Genomic DNA, 6,971 nt, shown 5'->3' on the forward strand with positions numbered 1-6,971 from the left:
GTGTGCAGTATATGTTTTCCTTGCATTGTTCCAGAAAGATGAAAGTGAGTTTTGAAAATATTAAAGTACAGTAAATACAGTTTCTCTCATCTGCCACACATGCCTGGACTGAATGAAGTTCAGAGAAAATAATTATTCACATTAAATGAAATTTTAGCTGTAAAGAATACTGAGCTTCAAAAGCTGCCTCATACGTTATTGCTTATTCGGAATGGGAAGGAACAGTGTAAAAATATACTTCTTACCAAAACTTGCCTTTAACCAGAACACTGAAGTTCTCAGGGAACCAGGCATAATGATCAAACTTTCTTCTAGGACTTCACAGTTTCTGACTATATGCAAGGTTTTGTTATTTTTATTTCTTAAAATGTGAGTTGATGGTTATTTTAGTGCTTACCAGTAGAATTGTCATATGTACTTATCTGGGCCACACAATTAGCCATAATTTGTATTTTAAAAAATCTTATCCTCTTTTACAAGAAGTATTTTCAAAACAAAATTCAGATTTGCTACCATTCACTTGACAAACTAGAACTCCTGCATGGTTAGTCATTGATCCCATTCAAGTTCGAAAGCCATTGGTTAAATCTTCCTCCTCATTTACATAAATTCAAGCAAATTGCTCCCACGACCAATAATGAATATGTAAGCTACTTTCCACATACTAGGGTATAGTTACTGGTGCAAACTGTTGCTCTTGATGCCATAATTTTCAAATGTCTTTTTATTTAAATCTTGTACATCAATGTTTAAGTAGCTTTTTGAAACACACAGCATTGACACAGTAAACAATGACACCACTGCTTGACCTATGAAATAATACAGTGTTGATACCACCTTTACTACATTGTTGGAGCAGATCTTTATTTTGCAAGTGCAGATATTCACTTAAATGAAGTTTGCTAGATTATGAGACTTTAGTTGGCGTTTGATTTCCAAGAGTGTATTTTCCAAAATCTAAGTATAGAGAATTAAGTTTAAAACGTTTATGACTTGTACTAAAAATAGCATTGGTTCATTTTATTTGCATGCACACAGAGACACACATATTCCGTGAATGCAAATTATAATTTATTGGTTTTGAATATATTTAATATTTTTTCCAAAATTGCAAGAGGTTGTAGGTTAATGCAAGGATAGCAATTTTTTTTAAATTCATAACTTAAGTGTTCTGTTAGTTATGACATTTAAAAGAAAACCATTAAGTGTTTTTTTGATCATTTCTGCAAAGATTTAGTGTTCTTTCCCCTAATCTACATCAGGGTATATCTGTGTGTCACATAGGTACTATATTTTCATTTTTTACTCTCAGTCTTAACATTTCCCCCTTGAGTGTCATCATATTTTACTGTCACTTAATATTTATGTTAAAACAGGGTAAATGAGATCCTCAGGATCTCAGTACTGTGAAAGAGTCCCAATAGGTGTGCTGCATTGGTTTATTTGCATAACATTGTTTGATGGAGAAATTTTTGTTTCTGTTCTTTAAGTGTTTCATGATTCAAATACTACATTTAATTAAAATATTGCATAATATTGATTGATTCATTAAAATAATCAAACAATTCTGTGGATTTGACATTATTTCAATAAAATTATCTGTTTATCTTTATATTCTCTTAGCAACACCCTGTTCATAAAAGGTATTTTATTTTCCTTCTCCACTCACCCACCTTGTTAAATTCAATCAGTACTTGTATAGTAACAGAATATATTAGTTCTAAAGGATTTTCAGTGGCACCTGAACATGTATTTATTGGAAAGGGGGCAAAGCCCATGCCTATAATAATACCTGGATAGTTCTTTTTGCTTCCCTTCAGTATTTAGAGCTAATCTCGTAATCCTTCAGCCCTGCCAAAAGCATGAAAATAAAACTGTAGGTCCACTTTGTTTTCATTTACTGTACAATGTTTCAGTATCTGTGTTTATTTCTTTCTGGAAACAAGAGAAAGACTAGTGAAAGAGAGGACAAGGTGTTTTGTATCCTGATTTGTATTCTGAAGACATATATATGAAATAATGGTTACAAAATGCCCTCAATGTAATTATTTCTTATCTTTAGCTTGGTATGAAGTGCTGAAGCAATGAAAAAACCTGCACTCCTATTTAATTGGTCTCTTCCTGTCTCTTGTTCATTACTTCTGTAATAGCAGGAGCTATCTACTAAGTACTGTTGGTAATGGACTACAGTTACTTTAACATTTTTTTACATATACAATTTCATCAACACTAAGACATTAACACAGACTACATAAGCCAAAGTTCTGAGTTGAGATGGCTTACATTTAAACTTCATATTTAAATTTTGCATTTAACAATTATTTCTATTGCTGAGAAAAACAAGTATGAATGCTTTTTGCATGGTGTACATTATCTCTAACAGAGATGGTGCAATTTTAAAAATACAAAGGGTTATAGTATTAGAATATCCATTCTAATAATATTTGTGCAATATGTTGTGTATCAGCCTAAATGTTAACGTTGTTCAAGACAGTTTTTTTAAATTCCTCAAATGTTTTGTTCTTAGTGAAATAATGGGCCAATCTTGAGTAGAGACATTTTCTTTTGTTAGCTCACAGTAAAATCTAGCATTTGTTATTTTATCTTTGTCACATATTTGGATGTGTATATAATTGGTTTTTGCTTCTGGTAATGAGTTATTAGAAAATATAAGATTCTGTTCAACTTTTTTGGCCCTCAGGTTTAAATTCCTACTGAATCCCTTGATTCAGTAGGTTTTGATAAATTTTACTGTTTCTAAAGTACTTTTTGTGTAATAAACATTCAATTTTTATAGTAAATAAAAATAAATGGCAAATAAAAATAAATGCTGGAAGAAGCTGACTGTACTCATTTTGACCTGCATTCACTTGTCAGTGCCCAGGTTCAAAAAGGAATTCCCTATCTCATCCAAGGCCACCCTGCACAGTACTGCTACTATGTACAGAAAGATAGATTTTTGGATTCACTTGTGAGTTTTCAAGATATTCAACAAAATAGCAAGCACCTGAAAAGGGGGTGAATTACCCAAGGATGCACTGGGGGTCTGGAGAGGGATGGGGCTCTGCCTCCTTCATGCAGGTTCCATGTTTCCGAGTGCTCTTCTGTGGAACTTTTCAGGGATAAATACTCAGAAGTCAACTTACCTCTCCCTCCCTTATTGGTGTTCGTTCCGTCATTAGTATTAGTTCAACACTGAATAATGAACCAGATAAAGAAAAAATACAAGAGAAGCAATTCTGAGAAGATTGAGTAAAACTCAGACAATGGAATTATTGAGTAAAATATGCACATAATGGTTTGATGTTTGAGATCCAACCATCTCACTTGAGCACACACAGATTCAGGTCCACATTAGGAAGCTGATACCCAGAATTTTTCTCTGCTGGAAAACATATACCAAACTAGATTATGAGGGAACTTAGCTCTAATTTTTCCCTGAAAGTGCAGTAGTTAAAGCAAGGTGTTCCCCCACCTCCAATGCCATGGGAATGGAAGCACATGGAGGAAATGCAGGTGCCTGTCTTAAGGCATCAGCAGGCTTCCTGGGAATAATAGGTGCTTTGAGAGCTGGCCCAACAGCCTGAGGATGCACGATGTCCCCCACAGACAGCAATCATCGTGGCTTTGTGTACCTCAGCCTTCAGGTCCTTCTTTCAAAATGGATCCTCAAAAATGTGACGAAGGGCTTGACTAAGGAAGAGAGGCTGCGTGGGCACCATGGAAAGCAGGGTTTCCTCTGGAGCTGCAGATTTTGTTCTGGTTTCTGCTTCCGTTCTCTTCTGTTCCAGCCTGGTATTCTCAGTCCCCCTCATCTCCGTGGTCTAGAGAAAAGCATCTTATTGAAAAGGTACAAAGTCATCCCTTGAACTTGAGCTTCCCATTTACGTAAGAGGCCACATGCCAAAGATGGATCCAGAAAAAAAGCCATTTTTTTTCATGGAAAATACAAATATCTCTTCATCCAATGTTTTCTCATCTTTCTCTCGTCTCGAGTTTGATGTCTGTCTTCCCCTTAATCATCAATGATTTTATAGTGTGGCCTGCCTGCTACAGAGGTTTTCAAAAGTATTTCCATGAATACCTTGAATTTTTTATGCTTTTTTTAAAAAAACACTTGCCTATTGTTCTCGGCCCATATCATTTTTTACTCTCTACCTCCCTCTGCTGCTAAAAGGAATATAAATCAATCAGAAGCATACCCAGCAGCACCCACTAGGAAGTAAATACAGCTCTAAGTTCCTTCTTTTGGGAAAATAATATTCATGCTTGCTTTACCCAACAGAGCAACAGAGTCTTCCTACTTTCCTGCCTTTTTTTTGTTTTAACACCAAAGGACCTGCCTAGCCCCATTTCCTCACTGTTCACTTCTTAACCCATTCTATCCAGCTCTCTGCAGGTTCCCACATTCTCTCTTACACAGACTATCCATTACTTATTTGGCAAGTACAGTGACATTTCCCCACAAGCCTCACAGGCAGAGGGGAAGGGCTTTTTATCAATGTGGACAATTATCTTAGCCAACCTTCTTACCTCTGGAATAAGGACCTCAACTCTATAGGTAAAATACCTGTGGAATTAAGAAGCAAATCTGACTCTAGAATAGTTGTTTTGAAGCCCTACCTGACTTTCCTGATGTGGTGCTAAACCACAATATCCCAATCTCTTGCTCTTACATTTAGTTTTGTCATACAAAATAATACAACACCTTTCCCCTATAAGATTTTGAGAATTTGTTATCCCTCAATCTCAGGGAGGACATCTCAGATGCATATAGGGCTGGGGATGTGGTTCAGTGATAGAGCGTTTGCCTGGCACGCATGGGGCCCTGGATTCAATTCCCAGCACTTAAAATTAAGTGTTAGAAACACTAAGCCCCAAACAGTAGGATCAGCCCAGGTGTGAGTTCCCTGAGTGGTTAAGAATCTGACGCTCCATTTAAAAACGTGAATATTCAATATTTGGTAAAGAGAAAACAGGAACTTCTATTAGTAAAAACCATGGACCTTTATATGGACTATTTTCTTATTCCCTTCTTCAGAAACAAAATTCTAGCAAGAGTAGAGCTTAAATGTGATTGACCAGAGGGACAGGTGGGATCGGGGCTATAGGGGGAGTTCTCACATCTCACAGCATTTCTGTCAAATATCCTCAACTGACAATCTCTTCTCCCAGTCCTCATGAGCAGGTCTGACAACTGTTGGGCTCCCCTCTCCCCTCCCAGCACCTTTCTTTCCTGGCGCTATGCTCTCCCTTTCCAGATTCGCTCCCTCCAATCCCCATCCCAGTGTGTGTGTGTGTGTGTGTGTGTGTGTGTGTGTGTGTGTGTGTATTTCGTAATCCATTCATCTATTGATGGGCATATGTGTTGACTCCATAATTTAGCTATTGTGAATTGTGCTGCTATAAATATTGATGTGGCTGTGTCGCTGTAGTATGCTGATTTTAGATCTTTGGGGGAAAGGCCAAGGAGTAGGATAGTGAGTCATCCATTCCTAGATTGTTGTTGGTGGTGGTTGGTTGTTTTTAGTGAATTTCCACTCTTGATTGTACTAGCCTGCAGTTCCACCAACAATGTAAGAGTGTACCTTTTTCTCCACAACCTTACCAGCATGCATTATTGTTCACATTCTTGATCATTGCTATTCTGACTGAAGTGAGGCAAAACCTTAATGTGGTTTTGATTTGCTAGAATTGCTGAATATTTTTCACATATTTGTTGGCCATTGTGTTTCTTCTTTTGAGAAGTTTCTGCTTAGTTCTTTTGCCCACTTTTTGATTGTTATTTGTTTTGGGGGGATTGTTTGATGTTAAGGTTTTGGGGTTCTTTGTTTATTTTGGATATTAATCCCTCCTTGGACGAATAGCTGGCCAAGGTTTTCTCCCATTCTGTAGGCTCTCTCTTCAGGTTCCTTGGCTGTGCAGAAGCTTTGTAGTTTGATGACATCCCATTAATTGATTCTTGGTTTTATTTCTTGTGCTTTGGGGGTCTTGTTAAGGAAGTTGGAGACAGCACCTGCATGAAGGAGTGTTGAACTTAATTTTCTTCTATCAGTTGTAAAGGGAGGAGAATGGGAGAGGGAATGGAAGATTGGAAGGAAAAGAGGAAAAGAAAAAGCAGAGGGAAAAGAGGGAATCATTAACTAAAATCAATTTCCATGCATGTATGAGTTTGCTCGGATGAACCCAACTACAATGTTTAACTATCAAGCTCTAATTAAAAGAGGTAGAGGAGGAACAAGTTCGAGAGAGAGAGGAGTGGGGAGAGAAAAGTAGGTAGAAAGGTTTCTCTCCTGGAGTTTCTGAATTGCACCACTAGGGGGGACCAAGTGCCACCTGAGTGAAGGGCATCTCCTGGTTGTTTTTCCCCAAAGGGAAAAAAAGGGGTGTCTTCCATCCTTGCCTTGTTAGGCCTATTATAATGCATAAAGTGCTCATATCCATTGAAAGGGGGAAAAGAGCAGTAACCAGTCACTTTTCCAAGTCAATCAAGCTAACCTTTTCAGATTAAATTGACCCTTGTTCAGGCAGTTGCTCTGCAAAAAGGGAGAACCTAAAAAAGAAGCCAAGTGAAGAAAACTTGATTCAGCTCACATTAAGAGGCCTAAGGAAAATTTGTTTGTGATATCAAGGCAGAACAAAGCACATTATGAACCTGATTCATGGTTCCAAATTGAGAAAGAAAGAATGAATTTTTTTTTAAAATGTGACCATTTAACTCATATTCTTCAAGCTTAGAGACCATCACTGTAGAAGGAAGTAATATAATGGAGGATAAAAGAAACTTCACTTAGCACCTACTATATGCCAGATACTCTAGGGCTTTCCATGTATGTAATCTCAATCCATCCAACAGACAAATTATAACCATCCCAAGTTCTCAAAACTGTTCATTAGAGGCAGGAGTCATATTCAACCTACACATCTGCATGCCTTTTTCTACATAGATTTAGCTGATTATTTAGCATCAG

The 6,971-nt window shown here is 37.2% G+C and overlaps 1 long non-coding RNA gene across 1 annotated transcript; it reads right to left on the reverse strand.

Moving 5' to 3' along the window:
* Positions 1–3,146: 3,146 nt before the first annotated feature.
* Positions 3,147–6,578, reverse strand: LOC144368122 (uncharacterized). Its single transcript, XR_013427894.1, has 2 exons — positions 3,636–6,578; positions 3,147–3,195 (listed from the first exon to the last, which is right to left on the reverse strand). It is a non-coding gene; the product is annotated as an uncharacterized LOC144368122 (long non-coding RNA).
* Positions 6,579–6,971: the final 393 nt, after the last annotated feature.

Source organism: Ictidomys tridecemlineatus, chromosome 11 (genome assembly GCF_052094955.1).
Source record: "Ictidomys tridecemlineatus isolate mIctTri1 chromosome 11, mIctTri1.hap1, whole genome shotgun sequence".
In the NCBI taxonomy this organism is placed as follows: domain Eukaryota; kingdom Metazoa; phylum Chordata; class Mammalia; order Rodentia; family Sciuridae; genus Ictidomys; species Ictidomys tridecemlineatus.